Source organism: Cetorhinus maximus, chromosome 13 (genome assembly GCF_964194155.1).
Source record: "Cetorhinus maximus chromosome 13, sCetMax3.hap1.1, whole genome shotgun sequence".
Lineage (NCBI taxonomy): Eukaryota > Metazoa > Chordata > Chondrichthyes > Lamniformes > Cetorhinidae > Cetorhinus > Cetorhinus maximus.
The window spans coordinates 23681272-23705951 of NC_135891.1; positions in this window are offsets into that span (position 1 = coordinate 23681272).

Genomic DNA, 24680 nt, shown 5'->3' on the forward strand with positions numbered 1-24680 from the left:
AGACACAGACCCCACTATTACTCTACTTCAGAATAAATTCCAATTAAGTTATGAAAATTATTATATCTGTCAGACACCTACTCTAATTTTTATTGTCAGTCCATGGGAACAATTATGGATGCTATCCCACAATTTTGTTACGACCAGGCGAGAAGAGTTGAACTGGCTGTCCTCTATTCAACCTCCTCGGTCGGTCACAACAAAGGTTTAAGTTTGTTTTTCAATTAATATATCAAATCCAAATGTATTTAACTAGTTAAACTGTGAGCAATAAGGAGCCAATCAAAGTTTTCTTGCGTCGAAGATAAAGGAAACTTATTAACCACTGAACCCGAGGGGAATAATAATAAAAACATGACATCAATACACAGGAATCAGAAATAAGGGAAGTTAGAGTCCAATAAAACTGTATATTCTTTTAACTTGTTTAAGTGTCCTTTGATTGTCCTTGAGACGTAGATTTTAAACGTTGCAGTCGATTTGTATTAGCTGGTTTCATGGATGCGATCAGATGTAGAAGACGTTGCGATTATCATGAGATCTCAGTTCGCTGGTGCATTCCTAGCAGTACTGTCTTCCGAATCGTGTAATACACTTGTGCCAAAACAGAGAGAGGCAGAGAGCTCAGCTTTCCGCCTGTTTCCTCTGCTGAAAACCATCTTGCAATCTCCCTGCAGGGGCTGCATCCTGGCCTGAAATTCTTCATCCTTTGTGTATTTCTAATGGGTTTTGGGTGGGTGTCTCTGTGGCAGCCATTGTTTCAATATCCAGCACTTTGCTTCTCTTCCTTAGACAGTGACGAGTTTTGATTGGTCTCTGAATTACAGGAAATATTTCTCTGTTTGCACTTCCCTGAGGGTAACTTGTCTGTTTTTTCACATTCATGTTGGAAGGTGGCCTTGCATTTTTAAATAGTTTGTTCTGTCTCATTTCAAATTGCAAAATTTTCAGTCAGTTGAAAGTTTGAAAATCATATTTTTAAAATCAAAGGGGCATAGCCTTATGACATACGTTATACGCTTAAGAGTAAATTTGCCAAGCGAAAAGTGTGCGAAGTGTATTTACTAAGACAGAGAAAGAGAAAACTGAGGTCACAGAGCAGGAATATGAAACACAAGGGACAATGCTAATGGATGTACTGTAACTAAATTAACTGAGAAAGAAGCCAGACACTTACGGAGGTATAAAAATTGAGGCAAAAAGCCCATAGGTCAAAAAATGACAAAAAAGATAAATATACCAGGCAGATGAAGCATAAAAACAGGAATGATAAATTGAAGATGGTGAATAGATTGAGTGAGAGACTAATTTAATGGCAATAGGTGAGAGGTTAAGAGCAGCAGCAGAGTTAACAGCTGTGGAGGTAACAGTGTGTTACTAGATAGGTGAGTTACTCTGTGGGCCATGTATTGGGTGACTGAGTGATTATGTGAGTGACACACTAACTTTAGATGATCAGTTCACTGAGTAATCATGCAGCACAGGCAAGAGGATTGTATTAATCAGAATACATTTTACCTGTCACTTTTTCATATACTGTATATTAAGGCCACATTTATTACATTAACATTTACAAAATCTTAGAGGCTAATTTATTTGCTTTTGAGTCAACGCTTTAATTCAACAGTAATCTGAAAATCAATATAAAATGCCCATGTCACAATTGTGCACAGAACTGCAATATACAGTGAGATAATGCTTCTACATTACGAATGGATCAGAATTCCTTAACTTTGAAAGTGCTTTGAGCTACATACGGTAATATAATCTTTTTTTTAAACTTTCACAATGCAATTTTGGAATAAATGCGGTTTTATTTTTTGGATTAAGTTTGAAGACAGAGTAAATTCTCTGCGTCTGGACAATTTAAATGTTTAGGAGGTTATGGGAGGAATTTTCTGAGCCCGCTGGTCGTGGGCATGATAGGTGGCATGCGTGGAAAATATGGCGTGACCTGCTTCACGAGGACACGAAGGCAGGTCACGATCGTCCTCTCAGCCCACCAACGGTGGGCCGCGTTTCCCGCCATCAGCAGGTGGGGAGCTAATTGTAATACATTAGCATTTAATTAAAAGGCCATCCCGCCAGGCTCTTAGAAGCCCACCATATCGTCCATCCACATCGGCAGGAAAGCACACCGACGTGTTTCACAACAGCACACAGGCGACGTGCACTTGGCGGCCTTCACTTTGGGGGAACTGAGGTGAGTGAACAGCAGCGTTCTCCACAGCTCACCTGTCGTTTACAGGCCTCAGGCGCACTGGGGGGTGGGAGCAAATGATGCCTGGCCTCGGAGGGGACTGCTCAAGGGGGTGGGGGGCGTGTTTGGGGGCAAGTGCTGGCCAGCCTCAGAGGTAACTGCTGAGGTAAGGGTGGCATCCGGGATTAAGCGCTGGCCAGCCTCAGAGGTGACCGTTGCAGGTGGGTGGGGGGGTCAAGTGCTGCCCTGGTACTGCATCCCGCGCAGAGGCAATTGAGGTGGGGGGCAGGGTAAGCGAGAGAAGTGGCCACGCATTAGGGACACCTGTATAAACTGACCAAGCCTCTGCAACTGAGACAGATCAGGCGCAGCCACAGTGATATGATTGGAGTTGGGCTTCTAGCCTGCCCACCCATGTAAGCAACATGGAGGCACCAAAGGGCCACCAAGTGCTCCATGCTCCATACCTTACCCCCCACCGGCACAGATTCTGAGTCCAGCACCACTTTATTGGACCATGGAGCAGTTGGACTGCACACATTGTACAATCTCCTCGCCAATGCTGGCCATGTAACAGTCACTGCTGGAGGCGCTCACAGACCCTTTCAATCTCAGCATCCTGGTTTGGACCATGTAGCAGGCTGACAGGGCAGCCATGCAGCGCACTCATCTCTGGCCAACCGAGGGGTGACCAGCACTCTCCGGGAAGCATTAAGGGACAGTCAAACAGGGCCAGGAAAGGTGCTAAGTACAGCCATGATAAGCACCTCTCTCTCCCTTTCATGCTGCAGAAAGACCACGTCAGGATCATGGACCCTGGTGGTCTAGCTTATGCCTGATGGCTGACAGAGACTGTAGAAGACTAAGGAGAGAGTGACTGAGCCTCCTGGCTGTGCAAAGGCAGGAGCAGCAACCTCATGAAGATAGGGCAGCAGGGGCTTCCGCCCAAGTTGCCAGGAGTGACAGTGAGCCGTGGCTGGTCAGCGCCTAGCATCACCCAGGGTCTATAGGCGTCGCCTGCCATTCCTGCAGATGACTGAGAACCAGCGTCACCTACGACTGCGCATGTCCAGGGACCTGGTGGCTCACATCTGCCACTTACTGCAGGACTTGGCACCAAGGGGGCATGGAGGGCATCCACTGCCAGTGGCTGTGAAAGTGACTGCAGCACTCAATTACTACACTAGTGGCTCCTTTTAGGGCTCCACAGGGGACTTCTGAGGGATGTCACAATCCGCCATCCACAAATGCATCCATGAGGTCACGGATGCCATCTTCTCCATGGCACGCAACTTTGTGCATTTCGCCCGGGACCGGGACAGCCAGGATGCAAGGGCCATTGGATTCTCTTGGATCTCGGGATTCCCACAGGTGCAGGGTGCGATTGACGGCACTCATGTGACGCTCAGGTCTCCATCACTACACTCGGTGGACTTCATCAACCAGAATAGCTTCCACTCACTGAGCAGCCGGTATGCGACCACCAGAAACGCATCCTGCAGGTGTGCGCACGGTTTCCAGGGAGTGTGCATGACTCCTACATTCTGAATTGCTCGCAGATCCCTGCAGTCTTCCAGGGTCCACAGAAGCTGCAGGGATGGCTCCTCGGGGATAAGAGCTACCCGCAGAGGCCGTGGCTGTTGACACCCATGCGGCAGCCTCAGACTGCAGCAGAGCGACGTTATAATGAGGCTCATGCAGCAGCTCACAACTTGGTGGAGCAAACCATCAGGATGCTGAAGATGCAGTTCCAGTCTGGTGGAGCCTGCAATATAGTCCACAGAGGGTGTCACGCATCATTGTTGTCTGCTGCGCCCTTTACAACCTCGCGCTGCAACTGAGGGAGGAGCTGGCTGAGGAGCAGATGGAAGAGCTGCACATCTCCTCCGATGAAGAAGATGTCGACAGGGATGAGGGTGAGGGGGTCCTCGGTGGTGATCATGATATGGATGAGGCCCTTGCACAGGCTAGACGAGGCAGGCATGCTCAGGAGGCCTTCATAACTCCTAGATTTGTGGAGGATGATGATGACATGCAGTGAGGAGACACCATAGATCCTCATATCACATCATATTTGTGAACGTTTGACTCCAGTCTGGCTTATGGTAGTGCTAATACCCACTGTGAGAATGCTCCTGTCATGGAGATGCAGTGGAGGCCCTAATAGTCGCTCGATTGCATGAGGATGATGACAACATGCAGTGAGGACACTCTATAGATCTTCACATGGCCTCTGAGAATGTCTGACTCCTGTCTGGCCGAGGGCAGCTCGCTTGCGCTCCATGATCAGGGCATCTCAGAGACGCAGCCATGAAACTTTAGACGCATCTGATGCTGTGTCTGCCTTCAGCACCTCAGCCCTTCAGGAGCTGGTGTACAGCATCAGTGGTCACAAATGCTGATGAGTTGGGGGCCAGCCTTAAAGGTGCTGAGAGCATACAGAAAGAATGAGAGAACTCTGTGGTGCCTGCCCACTACATTCTGGCAGCAATGACCAGCACCACCGAGGTGCAGGCATCAGTAATGTATCCAGGGAGTGTGAGGCTGGACCATCACTTTGGTCTAAAGGCTGCAGAAAGCACAGTGCTGTGTGTCTCTGCGCTGATGGAAGGTGAGGGTGAGCGCTGTGACGGGTCTTCAGGGAGGGTGCTTTTAGATTCCCCTTCAGAGGTTTCTTCAGGCCTTGAGTGGAGGCCCTGGGTCATGGACTTTGTTGGCTGTTTGGCAGATGTGCCTGCAAAAGCCAGGGGAGATAATTAGTGCATGGCAGTGGCCTGTGAAAGAGGACACATCACTCATGGCATGGTTGCCTGATGAATGTTGCGCTGCTGGATCCTCGCTTTGTAGAGCAGCGCCGACCTCACCGTCAGCACAGGAATGGTCCCAATCATCACCGGCCAGCTGGATGGATCTGTTTTCGAATTCTGTCAGAACTTTGATCTCCGGCATCCCGCCACCTGTCAACGACCTTTCCCTCCTGTTGTGAGCCAGTTTGTCCTGCATGGATAGAGGTGGAGAGAGTGTATCAGGATGCCTGCCAGGCCAGATGATAAATATGCCTGGCCTGTGTGGGTGGTGAGTGGTCCCATGGACAGGATGAGGACAATGACGAAATGTGTGAAAGAGTGAATGGTGATGTCCCTTGCACTGGCCGCAAGTGAGGGCCCTGTGGATGTGTGATGGGTTTGTGAGTTGGGAGTGGTGAGAAGAGTGACTTACCCTGGCAGACCGGAAAAGGTCATTCATCCTTTTGCGGCACTGGGTGGCTGTCCTCCTCTGAAGAGCGTTTGCGCTGACCTCCACTGCCACTGCCTCCCAAGCCAGGTTGGTGACTTTGCTGCCCATCCTGCAGCCAGAACGAGGGCAGATCACATCCCGGCGGGCCTCTCTGGCATCCAGCCATCACTCAAGGGATCCATCGTTGGAGTGAGTGGCTGCAATCTTTCTTCCTTTGCTGGCCATGTCTCCCAAGCAGCGGTGGTGAGCTCGTGGCAACGAGCACTTTGCCGGTGACTGCCTTTCAAAGATGGCGGCCGGCGTGATGCAACAGCGGGGTGGGGCGAACAAGACCCCGCCCGCCATGGAAATGGCGTGTTTGGCAGGAGTGAATAAATAATGAGGTGGGCTCGGGATGATGCGGCGTGAAAACCCGCCATTTTCTTCAGCAGGGTAGGACTCCATTTTACCCGCCCGCTACCGCACTTAGTGCAATTCCGGGGGAACATTCCACTTTATGTGTGAAATATGCGGTACAATACTTGTTGTATATTGCACCTCAAACAATTTAAAATCAACCAAACTTCCAAAATTATGTTTGTTCACTAACATTCATTATAACGACAGGATAATTTCATAAAATAAAGACAGTTTGACCTATATTATTTGGAAGGACAATTAGAGAACCAAATGTGACACACAATTATAATGCTATTTTGAATAAACATTTTATATTTAAATATTTAGAATTTTTTGTGGAATATATATATACAAAAATTTTAGTTCAATGGTTTGCAATGTTTATGCAAGATGTGTCATATTAACTTGCATATGGGAGCAATAAATAATGGAAATTCTTTCTGAAAACTTAATTTTCTAGCCCTTTTTCAATAAAGCATAGTGCCTTTCAAATCAGGTCATCCATTGGATGCTCGTTGGATTGTGGTAAAAATCTTCAGCTGAAGAGCCAGTAACAGTATGATGGGCTGAATAGCCTGCTCCTGTACTGAAACCTGTATGCTTTTAATGACTTTTACTGATTAAAGCACCCTATACTGCACCATAGTACATAATACATTTTAATTATTTTCGCTTTTTCTTCTTTTCTTGCAGGCATGCCTCAATCTGATTTATACCAGATGCATTCATTCCAATGATCCTTTCTTATCACCCACTACTTGTATGAATCTTCATCACTTTAGCAGCTTGCAGATTGCTTTTTTGTTTTTGCTAACAGCAAACATAAAATGAAGAACTGATCTGATTTTTTTGCACAAAACTTATGCCCTACATTTAGGGTCTCTAGTGGCCTCTAAAGTATAACTCTGGACTCAGATTTTATATTCTACCCTGCAATGAAAATTGCATTTGGAAACTTTTTTAAGCAAAGCAATAAGTGTAAAGAAAATAACTTCCAAGTAAGGATTCTAATTTTAACAACATTAATTTCTTAATCTTCTAATGAGTCTGGATTATTCTCTGTGCCCAATATATGAGGATGGTTCCTAGTTCCTTACCCTAAGCTTGGCTAAAAAAAAAAAATGGCATCCAGCTGACCTTCACAACAAGCTCATATGAGAACCTCCAGTCCATCTTCCAACCCTATTCCTTCAGAATCATGGATGTTAAGATTATCAGTTTGTGCTGATTTTCACAGGTATATTCCTTTCAAATATTCCAAATTAGATGTTGTTTATGGAGTTCAGTAAAATCTAATTTAGAAATACTTATAACATCCAATCACCATGACTGTTACCAACACATTTAACAAAGATCTTAAATATTTCCAATTGAGAGCATTCTACAAAGATGCCATACCCAGCAAAGCATTAAGCGATGGCTAATATACATATGTTTCCCGAGAATTATTACCTCTTACTGACTACTAGAAATCATTATGATACCCCTTCAAAAAAGATTTTTTGCCTCTAAAGAATTATAATTCCAGAAGTTTGATTTTTACATTTCTTTATTGTGCTTTCAAATGGGATAACATGTTTGGTACCATGAGACGTTTCCCAAGGGTGTACCAATCAATTTACATTTGGTTCCTACCTTGCCACTTTCTGACTGACAGTTGAATGCATCTACAAAGTCAAATTCAAGGTGACCACATTTTCCATTAGATCCATGGAAATTGACCATATTTTAAATGTTATTTCCCAAAGGTGCACTGGGGAACACTCACCAGAAGCCCCCATGTAAGGATTGCACGGCAGTTGCCCAGGAAGTTCAAACTTCCATTGGGCAATTGCCCTGCAATAGGAACCATCCCAAACTACAATATAAATTGCAAACTTCACATGGTTCCACCTGTTTTACAGTAATAGTTACCTAGAAAAGTTAGGGCAATTTAAACCACTTCTAGCTTCTAAAGAAAATGCTCCTTCTGTTAACCATGAGAAACTTACAGAGAGTAACCTCAAGTACATTTCCATTCAGCTGAAAAATTTAATTGGATCATCTTCACATTGTGTCCTCTCTCCACATCCTTACACAAGCATTCATGGAAGAAATTCTGGAGCTATAAGCTGGACCATTGTAAATTTGTAGAAGAAAAAGCATTAATTTAAAAATGATAATCTTTGGACCATGCAGGTCCAAAGCAAAGGGTGAGAAATTGGATAAGACCAGAATTTGGGTGCGGAAAGTGATGCACAATTAAACCATTCATAACACTGCAGGCAGCAAGCAAACTTTGCCCTGCTGCTAATTATAGGCCAGGATTTTCCTGTCGGCAAGCGGGAGGCGGGGCGCTCTTGCCAATGTGTAAAGTGACGCGCGGTGACGTCTGGCGGAACTCCCGACCTTAAGGTTGGCAGGCAGGCCAGGAGCCCTGGCAGGCATTAGAAAAAGCATAAACCTCATCCACGGGTGGGATGAGGTTTCGTGTAGGTTTTTAAAAATGTTAATAAAGCGTATGCAAAAGTTATGGACATGTCCCAACTCATGTGACAGTGTCACATGAGGGGACATGTCAGGGATTTCTTTTTCTATTTTTCAAAGTTTTAAATGAACAGCCGATCTCCCTGAGGCAGCACTTAGCCTCAGGGAGATGAGTGCGCTCTTTCGTGCACCCGATTGGGGGCGCAGATCGGAGGCGTGCCTCTGCCCGCCTGCTCTTCAACTTCCCCCCCAACGGGGGGAAAATTCTGCCCATAGTAATTGTGGCCTGCAGCCCAGTGTTAAATGGCTGCATGACTTAGCATGGGTCAAAGCTTGTGCAAGGCTAGCACAGCTTAAAGCTCACCTGCAATACTTAAAGCCAGACTGCACCTCTTAAAAGTTCTCTGCTGCAGTATGTATTAGAAATAGCTGCGGAAGAACTGAGCTTGTAAATGGCGCAACAGGCAGAAACCATGCTCTGTGGTTCGCTGATGCAGCATTTGAAGCTTTGACGCAGGAGGTGGACAGGAGGAGAGAGGTCCTCTTCCCTCAGGGGTCCAAGAAGACCTGGAGACAGACATTGTGAAGGCAGTGGGGGCAGGTAACCATCAGTCTAGCTCCGAGTACTTAAATGCAATGCCGCAAAAGGTACAATGACCTTATACAAGTTGTCAAGGTCAGTCAATGCATCCTCACGTGCCAAATCTTTACAAACAAACCAGCTGCCTCACACATTTCTCAATTCACCACCCCAACCTTCATTAAACTATCAACATTCATAGCCTCACCTAATCCTCAAACACCTAGCACTGCTGCAAGCCTCAAACTCACATCTTGTGCACATTGCCAGCGAGTCAAATATGACAGGCACATCAGCCAAACATATTGCACCACATTAATCGATCCACTTTCATTTCTCTTGCAATTCAAGATGGCCCATAATCTGAGGCACCAGCACCCAACTGGTGGGAGCAGGCATAGCTGCATACTCTCACCCCCATGGAGGAGATGGTGCTGGAAATCATTGTCTGTGATCAACGACTGGGTTGAAACCATATTGAAACGAGAATGATGTTATGTCCCTGCCTTAGCCAACTTCGCAGATCCCACTTTCCCCTTATACCACAATCTTTTTTTAAAATTCTTTCATGGGATGTGGTGTCGTTGGCAAGGCCAGCATTTGTTGCCCATCCTGAATTCCCCTTGAACTGAGTGGCTCGCTAGGCCATAGCAGAGAGCAGTTAGGAGTCAACCACATTGCTGTAGCTCTGGAATCCCACATGTAGCAGACTGGGTGAGGATGGCAGATTTCTCCCGAGGGACATCAGTGAACCAGGTGGGTTTTTATGACAGTTGATGACAGTTTCATGGTTACCATTACTGAGACTAGCTTTCAATTCCAGAATAATGAATTGAATTTTAAATTCCACCAGCTGCCATGATGGGATTTTTATCCCTTGACCCCAGAGCATTATGTTATGATAGGGAAGACAGTATTAGCCAGGTGGACCAAATCCCAAAGGGAAACTTGGCCATGTTATCACAATGATTTTGCAATTTGTATTTATTACAAGAAGGTTTGTGCACTGAAGTCAGAAGTAATGAGTCCATTACCACCTTTAGAGATTTTAAAGATTACATTTAAACATTTATTAATAAAAGAAGAACAAGCTTAAACACACACAAGATTACAGGCAGGATTTTCCCCCCCATCGGGGGCGAAGTTGAATGGCGGGCGCGCCTCCAATCGGCAACCCCGTTTGGGGACGCGCCGCCATTTTACGTGGACGGGCCAATTAAGGCCCGCCCTGCACGATGTCCACACGGAAGTGCTGAGCGCTCCCTGTGCGGACGGGGGGGGAGAATCCCTAAATCGAGAGTACGCTCTTTCGTACCTGCGCACAAAAGAGCGCACTCATCTCCCTGAGGCTAAGTGCTGCCTCAGGGAGATCGGCTCTACTCTCAAAAATATTAAAAATAGAAAAAAAAATTCCCTGACATGTCCCCTCATGTAACACTGTCACATGAGTTGGGACACGTCCATAATTTTTACAAAAACTTTAATAAAACTTTTAAAAACCTACATGAAACCTCATCCCACTCGTGGATGAGGTTTCATGCTTTTTCTAATTCCCGCCGGAGCTCCTGGCCTGCCCGCGAACCTTAAGGTTGGACAGGCAGGTCCATTAATTAGTTAAATGACTCTGTCAATGGCCTTAATTGGCCATTGACAGGTCGGCGGGCGCACAGCTGATTTTGCTGCTCCCCCGCCTACCAGAAAATTTAAATGGGGCGCGGTGACATCAGGAGTTCTGCCCGACTTCACCGCGTGTCATTTTACATGTTGGTGAGTGGGCCCCGTCCCCGCTCGCCAATGGGAAAATCCTGCCCTACAGTCACACAGTTATAACAGTTCCCAAAATTTCTACTTAACCAGACTCCCAACTACACACCTCCTTTAAGGCAACAGGCCAAATAGATTCCAAATTTATAAAGTCATCCAGCAAATATTACCACAAGCACCCACTGGACAATGGAATTCCGAAGGTTTTTAACACAACTTTGGTTACTGGAACAGTAAACTTCTTCAGGGTGGCTAGAGGCTTTCTCCCCAAGTCTGTTTCCCACATTCATCTTTCAAGATCTCACACGGCCATACCTCACACAGCCTTCCGTTCTTCTTTAAACATATTTTATCTCTTTTGATTTGTAAATCCCATTGTTTCCAATTGTCTTTACGAGTAACGTTATGGCCTGTGCTTTTGGGAGAATCAACGTAATAACCTTGCCTTATTTACCTTACTGGTTGTAAACATTTTCCATGAATTTCAGTTTGACATGCAGGTGGCGGGCCCCGCACGTCCGCGTGTAAAATGATGCACAGTGACTTCGGGTGAGCGTCCCGACGTCACCGTGTGCCATCGCGACATTTCGTTGGGCGGACGCGCGATGATGTTCGACGCATGCCCGCCATTAATTAACAGGCTAGTTAAGGCCCTTAAATCGTCAATCAACGCCAATTTTTAGGCACCCGTGCGATCTTCAGGTTGGTGCACGGGTGTGATGGGCAGGTGGGTAAGAGACTTTACTATGAACCTCATCCACGGACGGGATAGGAGGGCTCAGTGGGGTCGTCAATCTGCCTTGTGGAATATTTATTGGAGAAAGTATTTTAAACTTGCCTATGTGATCTGCAGCAGTTCAGAACTAATTCCAGCAGCTTTCTGTCTACTTTGAACCTTCAGGTCAACACTCTGCAGTCAGTAATCTGTATCGGGCTTGCAGCTTTCCGGAGGCCTCCCCTTAGCCTGGGTATGGGATCTGACATGTCCATTGGAGGCAGCTCCTCTGAGGAGGAAGGGAGGGCTAGAAGAGGGAGGAGGCCAGGAGTTCACATTCAGCCTCCAGGGGAGCCACTTTTGGGAGGCCAGGTGCAGGCACAAGGGGCGCAGGACCAAGAGGTAGTCCAAGGCGGAAGAGGCCACAGAGGACGCCACTATCCTGCTACCAGGGTATACAGGCGGCGAAGCAGCTACCTCAATATGTCTGAGGTGCAGTGCCGAAGGAGGCTCTGACTGTCAAGGGAGACAGTCAACTATATCTGTCAGATGATTGGCCCTGAGATATCCGCTAACTGTGTGGATGGACACCCATGCCAGTGGCTCTGAAGCTCACAGTCGCCCTCCACTTCTTTGCCTCTGACTCCTTCCTGGGGTTGGAGGATGATCTTTGCGGTGTCTCCCAATCAGCTGTCCACAGTTGTGTCAAGCAGGTCAGACGCTCTGTTCAGACGGGTATTGACCTTCATCCACTTCCGCTGGTACCAGGCAAGTCAGACACAGCGAGCCAGAGGCTTCGTGGCCATTGCTGGCTTCCCCCCCGTCCAGGGTGCTATAGACTGTACACATGTGGCCATCAAGGCACCAGCAGGTGAGCCCGGTGCCTTCGTCAACAGGAAGGGCTTCCACTCCATGAACGTGCAGATAGTGTGTGATCACAGGATGCAGATTCTACAAGTCTGTGCAAGGTACCCAGGCAGCTCCCACGACACCTACATCCTCAGACACTCCCAGGTTCCAGGGCTCTTCAGTGCTCCAGCCCGGGTTGATGGATGGCTACTGGGTGACAAGGATTAATCCTCAGAAAGTGGCTCATGACGCATCTCCACCATCCAATATGAGAAGCTGAGCATCGATACAATAGGAGCCATGGCACCACAAGGGCTGAGGTGGAGAGAGCCATCGGTCTTCTCAAGATGCGCTTCTGATGCCTGGATCGCACAGGGGGCGCACTCCAGTACCCCACCAGATCGTGTGTGGGTGATAGTGGTTGCATGCTGCGCTCTCCACAATCTTGTACTGGAAAGGGGGGGACGCAGTGGACGATGAAGACGTTGACACATTGTCTGCGACTGCAAACGATGAATCCAGCACTGATTCTGAGGATAAGCATGCACAGGGGAATGCTGAGGGAGTAGACGCTGACCCGGGACTGCACCAAGGAGGCCGGGACATCCGGAAGGCATTAATCCAATGAACCTTCAGCTAGCACAAAACAAATGGATCAGCAAGACCAGCCTTGCCTGGTGCATTCATACTTGGTACCCAAGCACAAAATCTGCCAGGTCATCAGCAGGGACAAAAGGCTTCGGACAAAAATTTGAATGTCCAAACAAACACTCATGACATTTCTCTTAAACATACACATGCAGAACAAACGAGCCACCCTCAGCCATGGTCACACATCTGATTTTTATTTTAAACATCAGACGTTCTCACAATTCCAAAATAATATTGTAAGCAAGCCAAAATAAATTATAAGGACCTAATCTCAGGCCAACACAAAAGCACCAGTGAGAAACCTATGGTGTGCCTAGGGTGCCTTATGCTTTTGTTTCTGGGTGCTACGTCTTGGTGCTGCCCCATCGCTGGGAGTGGCATCTGAGACAGTCTGCTGACTCTGCTGTCCTGTTGGCTTCGATGACCTTGGCGGTCGTCCTCTGGCCTGTGGAGTCTGTGCTGGGCCCGCCTGGGATGGAGCTGCCAGCTCCACAGCTGGCATCTCCCCAGGCGTCGCCGCCTCACCGGATACTACGGTCACTGGGAGAAGAGCAGAGGAGCTGCCACCCTAATCCGGAGCATCCTGAGAGGTGCCCACAGAGATGACAGGCAGCTGCTGCGCCGACATGAGATTGCTTCAGTCCTCCCTGCTCACTGTGGATGGATGGGAAATGAGCTGGGAAACTTGAAGCCCACATCATCTCCCACATTGTCACTGACCAGCTGTGGCCACTGGCGCTGTGAGGGCTTGCAGGTCCGAGTTTAACCAAGGGAGAACCTGATTGTTCTCCTGGAGGTGCCTCTCCATGAGAGTCGCCACTCTCTCCATGGAGGAAGCATGACGCTCTGCCATCAGGCTCAGTGCATCAGTGATGCTCTGCGCGGACCCCTCCACCACAGACACTAAACGAAGCATAGCCTCATGTATCACTCCCAGATGCTCCCGCACACCTGGCCACATTTCCTGCAGCTGCTGTGTCGTAGACGACTCCAGAGGCACATCATCAGGCACCGACTGAGCATGTGCCTGGTCCCCTGCAGTCCTCCAACTGCTGGCACCATCGGCACTCTCTGTCTCTGCCAGCTCCTTCAGCAACTGTGAAGTGCCCTCTCCGCTGCGCCGCGGGACACTAGCCAATGTTCCACTGCCCACCAAGGTGCTAGAATCCATGCTGGTGCCTGGCTGGCAGAAATGGTGTGACGTAGGTGACACTTGAGTGCCCTCAGATGTGAGAGGGGGCATCTGCAGCTCCTCCTGCTGGCCATGCTCTGATGATGCTGAAATGAACAACAAGGACAATGGATCAGTTAGCGTGCACACAGTGACACACTTCATCCCTTTCCACCTGGCTCATTATGGGCTCAACCCTCCAGAACCAATGGACACGAGCATTGGTGGGGTGGCAAATAGCGAGGAGGAGAGCCTTACATTACAGACAGATATAGACGGGCTGGTCAGAGGGGCTGATGAATGCCAAATGGAATGTAATATGGATAAGTGTGGGGTGATGCACTTAGGCAAGACAAACAAGGCACGGGAATACACGAGGAATGGTAGGACCGTGGTAAGTAACAAGGATCAGAGGGACCTTGATGTGCATGTCGACTGGTCCCTTAAGGTAGCAGGACAGGTACATAAGGAGTTTAAGAAGGCATATGCTATACTTGCCTTTATTAGCCGAGGCATAGAACATAGGAGCATGGAGGTAATGTTCCAAGTGCAGAAAACGCTGCTTAGGCCACAGCTATAGTACTGGTGCAGTTCTGAAATGCGCTTTATGGGAGGGATGTGATTGGAGTGGAGAGAGTGCAGAGAATGTTTACCAGGATGTTGGCTGGCCTGGAAAGTTTGATTAATGAGAAGAGATAGCATAGACTGGGGTTATTTCCCCTGGAGCAGAGGAGGTTGAGGAGTGACATGATTGAGGTGTATAAACTTATGAGGGGCATAGATAGGGTCAACAGAAAGGAACTTTTCCCCTTGGCGGAGGGATCAGTAACCAGGTGGCATAGATTTAAGGTAAGGGGCATGAGTTTACAGGGGATGTGATGAGCAACTTTTGCGCAGAGTGTTGGGAATCTGGAATGCACTGCCTGAAAGGGTGGTAGACGCAGAAAACCTCCTAACATGTAATAAGTATTTGGATGTGCACTTGCGATGCCATGGCATACAAGGCTATGGGCCTAGTGCTAGGAAATGGGATTAGAAGACTTAGGAATGTGTTTGACCCATGCATCTTCGAAGGGCCGAAGGACCTTTTTCTGTGCTGCACACCCCTGACTCTATCACTCTGTGACCAAGCAATGTTGCAACAATAACAAATTAAACAATCATCAGAGCTATGGCTGTTGGGAGGACATTGCGGATCTCACCGTTGGCCTCAAGTACCTGGCCGTTCCACCCCAGCCTCACCGACACCAGTTGACCTGGGTGCATGGCGCCTCTCAAGCTCAAGGGCCTCCTGTTTGAAGCAGCTGAACATGAGGAGGTGAGCCTGGCCGCCTCCAGTGCTCGAACGCTCCGACGCATTATGAGCATCCTTCTGCTGAGAAAGAGAGAACACCATTCATTGTGATTATTTGCACATGGACTCTGCACACGCACACCACACCCCAACCGCAGTGGACTATATCAGGCCTCCAGTGCCTCCCCTCCCTGCTACTGCTGATCATTCACACAAAGATAGTATGCCTGCTCCCAACACCCCCAACATGCTGCGTACATCACTTTAGGAACCACACAGTTTTTGCTCCCATAGCAAGGAAGCACAACTACGTGCAGCGGCGAGGGCAGCAGATGGTTCTTGACCATTGTCACCTTAAGGCTCCCCTTCCATCATCTCATCACCCTGAATAGGGTATGTGTTGGAGTTCTGAGTATGCGCCTGGCTGCATCTCCTGCAGGTTGCCCCCAGACTAGTCATGTGCGACTAAGAGCAACACATGGTGCGGGGGAGAACTCATCTCCTCATGAACCACTCAGGCTGATATAAGCATGGGCACTATCTGCTTGCCCGCCCAGTGTTGGAAAAATGCCCAAAATGATTCAATGCAGTCATGACAGTAAGACTTGGGGGGTAGGGGAGGGGGGCCTCAAAGGCTAAGGCTACCTACTGGGTTAAATGCCCAACATCAACATGGTACTCACCCTTCCAGAGCGCAACAAGTTGTTGAAGCGCTTACGGCACTGGATCCAGGTGCACCTACACCACGTCGTGGGAGCTCACCACCTCTGCCACCTCCTCCCAGGCACGTTTGGTCATGTGGGGAGGCCTCCTCCTCCCATCCTGGGGGACCAACGCCTCCCGCCGTGCTGCCACCTCCTCCAGGATGGCAGCAAGGCTTTTATCTGAAAAGCGAGGGGCGCATTGGCCCCCTGCTGGCCTACCCTGCAGCCTGTTCCTGGCTCCTGTGGCAGACCCTGCAGCCTGGCCTGCTCCTCTGCCCTTCCCTCTAGCCTGGCCTGCTCAGCCAACCCCCTGTGGTGCGCCCTCGCATTGGCCATTGTCACTAGACTGCAGGAGGCTGCCAGGCCTTCTTTTAAACAGACTGCCGGGTTGCCATTGGACCCAGTGGTCTGTGCATGCCCACACACTCCCGCTATCCACCGGAGCTGGCAAATATGCTGGGCGGGCCTTAATTGGCCCGCCTGCGTAAAATGGCGGCGCAGACCTGATCACAGGCACCAATCGGGTCCACGCCCGCACCCACTCTCCCCCCAAACAGAAAATTCTGCCCCATGTCCCTTTGAAAACTTACCTGCTTATCTAAAAATGCAAACTTCATTCAGATCTCTGCTGAGACCTCACCCTCTTACTCATCCCCATTTCAAATACCCATTTTACACCTAACTTCTTTTGATAATTTAAACCTTGCAGTCTAATCATCTCTAGTTTGATTAAATTAGCCCCACACATAGAAACACACACACACACACTTTCTTTAAAGTATCCCACAGTAATATTAGGAAAAATATGATAGTTCCTTGACAATTATCCTGGGCCTCTGGATTACACCTCCAATGGCATTCCTACTATGCCACCATCTTCTATTTTAAATCTGCGGACCATGTAAGCATGTGCCTCTTGTTCCTCCCCTACCCCACATTCTTCCCCCCACTCCCTCCCCTCTCTCACCACAGCCCTATCCTTTAAAGAAGTTTACAACTACATAATACCCATGACTAGGTGCAAATATCCTGGCCAGAATGCTTGCAGTCACAGCCAAGGCGATCTCTACATGAAGCACCACTCCCATTTAACTTTGTTAACTTTAACCAACTCTTCAAATTTGGAGAGCCAGTAACTTAATCAGCAATTAACTTTAACTTTGCTGACAATCCTTTTAAATTGTGCTGGTAGGAAAATTCTTGATGCTGCTGAGTTTATGTTCTGCTGTGTGAGGTTAAGATACGGTGTTAGTTAGGTTGACACCTCCAACCCTGCATCAATTCAGCAGTATACACGTACAAACGTCACACTCTGCCTACTCTGCATTCTTCTGGGGCATGCTCCTAATGCCCATGCTAACACCCTCAATGTCGATCAGCTCACACCCAACACGGCAGCACTTATGTAACAAAACAGCATCATAGCATCGAAACTACAAATGCTACAGACCCAATTCAATCGTGTGGCCAAAATCTTTAGTCTATAATCTTGTCTTTGTATCAAATTTTCCAATGTAGATGAAACAGTCCTAATTTGAATGATTTTCAAAATGAAAAATAGATGAAAATGTTGCCACTATCTATATGCTAACCTTTATGAACAAAGAGAAATTGAGATATTGCATTTTGGAGTTACAGCCTCTGGCTTTTAAAAATAAAGGAAATCTGAGAGAAGGCTATATTCGATCTAATATTTGGCAGTAAACACCAAATGTCTGGAAATGACAGTTTTGAGTTCCAGCCAACTCATGGTGAAGCAACAGTGCAATAGTGATGCAATAAACGGAGGTCTCAGAGCTGCTGACGATCAAAAACAATGGGATTTGCATGCCTTTTAAAGCAATGAATATATACTTCCATCATCTTTACACAGTTTTTACCAGTATTAAGCTTGTATAATCTGCAGGAGCAATTGCTGCATTCTGTTTTGAAGAAAGCAGTACAGATCAAACACAATTGCCATAATTTGCTGTCAAAATAACGATGAAGCAAATGGTGCTCTGTTAGTTATATATAAATACTATAGAAAGTTTAAGCGAAGGCCGGTGTGAGGTCAAATGTGGAAATCCAAAGGACACTGCCTGAGGTGTGTCACTTCACCATTATCTTTGCAAAATAATATCTTGCTCTTGCTTCAACATTCAGATGCACTGAATGGCATGAAGTAGCTGTACTTGCAAGGCAGATATGAACTAAACTAGCCACAGAAAGTTAAGTCTTGCCCATTACTGCCTGACTACCCTGTTAACAACATGTTAACTACTGTTAGCCAAACTCACTAAAAATATATTACAAGCGCAGTGCCTTATTTCTTCAGTTGGTGGAGGATTTAAAATTTTATCTTTTTAACTTTTCCTCTTTTCTTTCTCTCTTCATTCAGTCTTTCTTTCCTTCTCTTTATTTCTCTTTCCGTATTTGATTTGAAATTGAATTTGCACTTCCTTCGCAGTCCTGGGACTGTTTATTTCACCCTTGTTGGTTAAGGGGAAAAGCAATTGCTTGCCATGTGCACTCAGGTCCCAGATGCCTGGTTTCCTTTACTGTACTATTATCAGGTCACACTTACAGCAACCTATTACACAAAAATGTAAAAATATAAACATGCAAGGGTAAGTCTTAACTAGTAGCATATAGCATAAGGTGCCTGATAAAGCACATCATGGTGCATTATTTTTGTTAATTAGAAGTATAACAATATTTTGTAATAATGATGACTATTTGAAGTAATGTTCCTCAAATGGTGTTCAAAAACATCAAGGCTTGCTGTTTAAGAAAAATGAATAAAATAGATAAGATTATTTTGGAAGTAACATGTTGATTCACCCAATTCCTAATCCTTTAAGAGAAATACAACCAAAAAACTGTTACAACAGCCTTTATAATACAAAGCATTAAGATAACCCAATCTTTTGAGTAAAGTTTCATATTTCTGGGTTTACTTGAATGCTGTTGATACGAACATACAGAATAGGAGCAGAAGTAGGCCATTGGGTCCCTCGAGCCTGCTCTGCCATTCATTAAGATCATGGTTGATCTGTTTGTATTTCAAATTCCATATTCCCATCTACCCCTGATAACCTTTGATTCCCTTTCCTAACAAGAATTTATCTACCTCCATGTTAAAAATATTCAATATCCCCGCCTCCACTGCCTTCTCGCACAACCCTCTAAGAGAAAAAAATTCTTCTCATCTCTATCCTAAAAGGGCAAATCCTAATTTTAAAACAGTGCCCCCTAACTTTGGACTCACCCACAAGAGGAAACATTCTTTCCACGTCCACCTTGTGAATACCATTCAGGATCTTATATACTTCAAACAAGTCACCTCTCACTCTTCTAAACTCCAATGAAAATAAACCCAGTCTGTCTAACCTTTCCACATAAGACAACCCACTCATTCCAGGTATCAATCTAGTAAACCTCCTCTGAACCACCTCTAATGCATTTACATCCTTCCTTAAATAAGGAGACCAAAACTGCACACAGTATTCGACGTGCGGTCTCACCAATGTTCTGTATAACTGAAGCATAACATTCTTATTATTGTGTTCAATTCCTCCAGTAATAAAGGATAGCATTCCATTAGCCTTCTTAATTACTTGCTGTACCTTCATACTAACTTTTTGTGGCTCATGCACTAGAACACTTAGATCACTCAAAACCTCGAAATTCTGCAGCCATTCTCTGTTTAAGTAATACTCTGCTCGTTTACTCTTCCAGCCAAAGTGAACAACTTCACATTTTCCCACATTATACTTCATCTGCCATATTTTTTCCCACTCACTCAGCCTATCTATATCTGTTTGCAACCTCCTTATGTCCGCTTCACAACATACTTTCCTACCTATCTTTGTATCATCTGCAAATTTAGCCATCATGCTTTCACTCCCCTCATCTAAGTCAATGATATAAATTGTAAAAAGTTGAGGCCCCAGCACATAGAGTTCCTGCGGGACTCTATTCGTCACATCCTGCCAATCAGAAAAAAACCTATTTATGCATACTCTCTGCTTTCTGACAGCCAGCCAATGGTCTACACATGCTAATACGTTACCCCTAGGTCATGAGCTTTTATTTTCCATAATAACCTTTGATGTGGAACCTTATCAAATGCCTCTAGAAATTCAAGTACAGCACATCTACAGGCTCCCCTTTATTCACAGCACATTTTACTCCTTCAAAGAACTCCAGTAAATTAGTTAAACATAATTTCTCTTTCACAAAACCTTGTTGACTCTTCCCGATTACATTGAGCAGAATATTCTGCCCGTCGGGCAGGCGAGTCCGACCCAATCTCCGGCGGGCACAGAGCTGATCCCCACCAGTGAAGCGGGCTGCACTGCCATTTTACGTGGACGGGCCAATTAAGGCCCACCCAGCGTGACGTACGGCAGGAAGTGCTATGTGCTTCCTGTGTGGGCAGGGGGGAATCCCTAAAAGCGAGAGTGTGCCCTTCCGCGCATGCACACGAAAGAGCACATATCTCCCTGAGGCTAAGTGCTGCCTCAGGGAGATCGCCTGGACTTTGAAAAATATTAAAAATAGGAAAAAAAAAAAATTCCCTTACACATCCTCCTCATGTGACAATGTCACATGAGTTGGGACATGTTCATAATTTACAGAATAACTTTATTACAATTTTTAAAACCCTGCATGAAACCTCATCCCGCCGCTGGATGAGGTTTCATGTTTCCTCTATTTGCCACTGGGGCTCCTGGCCTGCCCGCCAACCTTAAGGTTAAATCATCCTGTCAATGGCCTCAGTTGGCCATTGACAGGTCGGCGGGCCCACAGCTGATTTTGCTGCGCCCCCACCTTCCTGAAAATGTAAATGGACCGGGATGATGTTGGGGGTTCCACCTGACATCATCCCGCGTCATTTTACGCATCGGCGAGCGGGCCCCGCCCCCTGCTCGCCAACAGCAAAATTCTGCCCATTGAGTTTATGTAAGTGCCCAGCTATAACCTCCTTAATGATTGATTCTAACACTTTCCCCACGTCAGATATCAAGCCAACTGGTCTATAGTTTCCTGTTTTCTGCCTCCCTCCCTTCTTGAATAGAGGGATCATTTTTGCTATGCTCCAGTCTGATGGAACCTTTCCAGAATCTAGGGAATTTTGGAAAATTAACACTAACACATCTACTACCTCATTAGTCACCTCTTCTAAGACCCTAGGATGAAGTACATCAGGACCCGGAGACTTGTCAGCGTGCAGCTCCATCAGTTTGCTCAGTACCACTTCCCTAGTTTTGTTTTATTCATTCACTGGGGTGTGGGCTTCGCTGGCTAGGTAAGCATTTATTGCCCATCCCTAGTTGCCCTTGAGAAGGTGGTGGTGAGCTGCCTTCTTGAACTGCTGCAGTCCTTGTGGTGTAGGTACACACACAGTGCTGTTAGGGAGTTCCGGGATTTTGACCCAGCGGCAGCGAAGGAACGGTGATATATTTCCAAGTCAGGATGATGAGTGGTGGTGTTCCCATCTGCCTGCTGCCCTTGTCCTTCTAAGTGGTAGCGGTCATGGGTTTGGAAGGTGCTGTCTAAGGAGCCTTGGTGAATTCCTGCAGTGCATCTTGTAGATGGTACACACTGCTGCTACTGTGCATCGGTGGTGGAGGGAGTGAATGTTTGTAGATGTTGTGCCAGTCAAATGAACTGCTTTGTCCTGGACTATGTCCAGTTTCTTCAGTGTTGTAGGAGCTGCACTCATCCAGGCAAGTGGGAGTATTCCATCACATTCCTGCCTTGTGTCTTGTAGATGGTGGACAGGCTTTGGGGAGTCTGGGGGTGAGTTACTCGTTGCATGATTTCTAGCCTCTGACCTGCTCTTGTAGCCACAGTATTTATATGGCGAGTCCAGTTCAGTTTCTGGTCAATGGTAACCCCCAGGATGTTGATAGTGGGGGATTCAGTGATGGTAATGCCATTGAACATCAAAGGGCGATGGCTGGATTCTCTCTTGTTGGAGATGGTCATTGCCTGACACTTGTGCAGCGTGAATGTTATTGTCCGGCATTTGTGTGGCACAAATGTTACTTGCCACTTGTCAGCCCAAGCCTGGATATTGTCCAGGTCTTGCTGCATTTGGACATGGGCTGCTTCAGTATCTGAGGAGATGCGAATGGTGCTGAACATTGTGCAATCATCAGCAAACATCTCTACTTATGATGGAAGGAAGGTCATTGATGAAGCAGCTGAAGATGGTTGGGCCCACTGATTGTAATTTCACCAAGTTCCCCTCTCCCTTCTACCTTCTGATTTACATCTATTACTGGAATGTTTTTTGTATCCTCTATAGTGAAGACAGAAGCAAAATATTTGTTTAAAAAGCACAAAATAATGTTTTAATTATGCTTACTGTGTCAGCCTTGGCTCTGTGGTAGCACCTTTTTGCACAAATTAAAACTATTTATCTATATTGAAGTGCTAAGTTGGTCAAAACATTGTATGAAAGAAAATCACACAGATACTCGAATCTTTATTTGTAGTTGGATAGAAGAGGATTTTGTCATTGGGCTTTTAGAATATCTGTGTGAAGCTCACTAACACAAAATCTTAGAAGAGGGAATATTTTGAAGGGCTGTCAGGATTAGACAAAACCCAGGAAAGAAATTTTCAGTTGAAATTTATATATCTGAGGCATTGACGCCCACCAGGAAAATGATAAAAGTGGCAAACTGCTTCTGTCACACAGGTCACAAGCGATGGCTATAATGTTTTCTTCTCTCTTTTTCTTGTTGTCCATAAATTTGTCGTCCATGTATCTCCCTTCTTCCTTTTTCTCTGCTTCTCTTTACAGCCTTGCTGATTGTAGGAAGCAACAGCTTTTCATCTTTCTTTTGTTCTTTCTTTTCTTGCCCAGTGAAATTACCAAAGAAAAATGCTGAAATATACTGGCCCAATCTATACACATTAGAGATTGCAAGCCTGTGATGGGAGATCAGAAATCAGCTTATCACACCCTGAACCCACAAGGAGAGGAACTGTATAAAAGTTGAAGGATAATGTAGGATTATCAAATTAACTGGTGAACATATTGATTGCTGCACAACTGTGACCAGGAGAATGGCATCTATGGAAAGCAAGCAACCAAAATAATGGAAACTTGATGAGTAATAGATAGATAGTCTCATTATATTATCACTGTAACTCCTACCAGTGCAAGATAGCCGTAGACAGCACTTCTGTGCATGTGCACTGCTCCGCGTATATGTGGAAATCAAATGTTGTCACTGCGCTGCACCAAGTCTGCCAGGACCACTTTGCTCATGAGCAGATGATGTCACTGCGCATGGGTGTGCTGACGGCAGAAGGATCATACATGCACGAATTTCAAAATTTGGTGTTTTTTTTAAGCTGTGGAGAGAGAGAGAGCCCTGCTCTCTCTCACTCTGTTTCTTCACTGGCAGTCTCTCTGCAAGTTCACTGCAGAAGAAGCCACCGAATGGTGCAACTGAGTCAACCATGGGAACCACACACAGCCAGCATGAAATCTGACACACTCTACGGGGAACCCTCCTGTACCTCCCTATCTCTGTCACCTTCTCCACCCTCTACAACCCTCTCTACCTCTGATTCTTTCTCCAGCCCCTACAAACCTTACTAACCTGCCCCAGACCCCATGCCCTTCCCTATCTCTGTGACCTCCTCCCAACGCCTGCAACCCTCTGTGATTTACGCGTTACTATAATTCTGACCTCTTTAGCATTCTTCAATGCTCCAAATTGGCGCCCATGTTTTCAGCTGCTAAATCTCTCATGCCTGGAATTAATCTAAGAACTCTCGCTTCCAAGACTCACTCTATCAAGAAGGATGAGGATAGATTACAAAACCAAATTTGTTTTGGATGATTACAAATTCATACATTTCACAATTTTGCTCCAAGTGCATGTTAAAAGGATGCCGCCACCCAACTGTGATGATTTCAGCAGCGCCATCTTTGGTCCTGGCCGCTGCCTACTCTGTCGCTTCAAATGACATCATGAAGCAACACGCTCGAACAGCGCATGCACAGAGCATGCATGTTAAATCCAATAATTGTATGTTGAGGAAAGATTGAGTCTGAAGCCAGTCTGTATCTTAAGACAGGTTTATTTCTCAGCCTTCAGAGTAAAGACACAGACTCTTCCAATTCTCCCAACACCCAGCGTGAACACTTTGTTATGATCTTCTAATGAAGCCCTAATGCTTCCCCAATTGAAGGCAGCTGCTCTTGATGACCCACTTGAAGCACGCACTCCACAATTCCAACATTAACAGATTCCCTTCTCTTTTTTTAAGGAAAAAAATAACAAGTGCCTTTTCTTTTCAGACAAAAAAATTAAGACAGAGAAATAAGTCACACATTTTCAAAACTCACATCCTGTGTCACCCGTCTTCTAATATCCTCAATACTTTTTCACTACAGGCATTCCTTTTGGTGAAACAAACTGATAATTGATGGCTTGTGTCAACCCATTGGAGCTTAGCGTTTTCCTTTCTCTCCATCATTTGTTTTAGACTTGCAATATCAATTCGTAATCTTTTTTCACTCACACTCTTTGTCGTTATCCCAAAGGGGTCGATTGCCAATATAACATTCTATTGGGACATTTTTTTCATCTTTTCCCCCCATGTGGCGTTTTTCTTAACCTTTTAGATAAAAAGAATA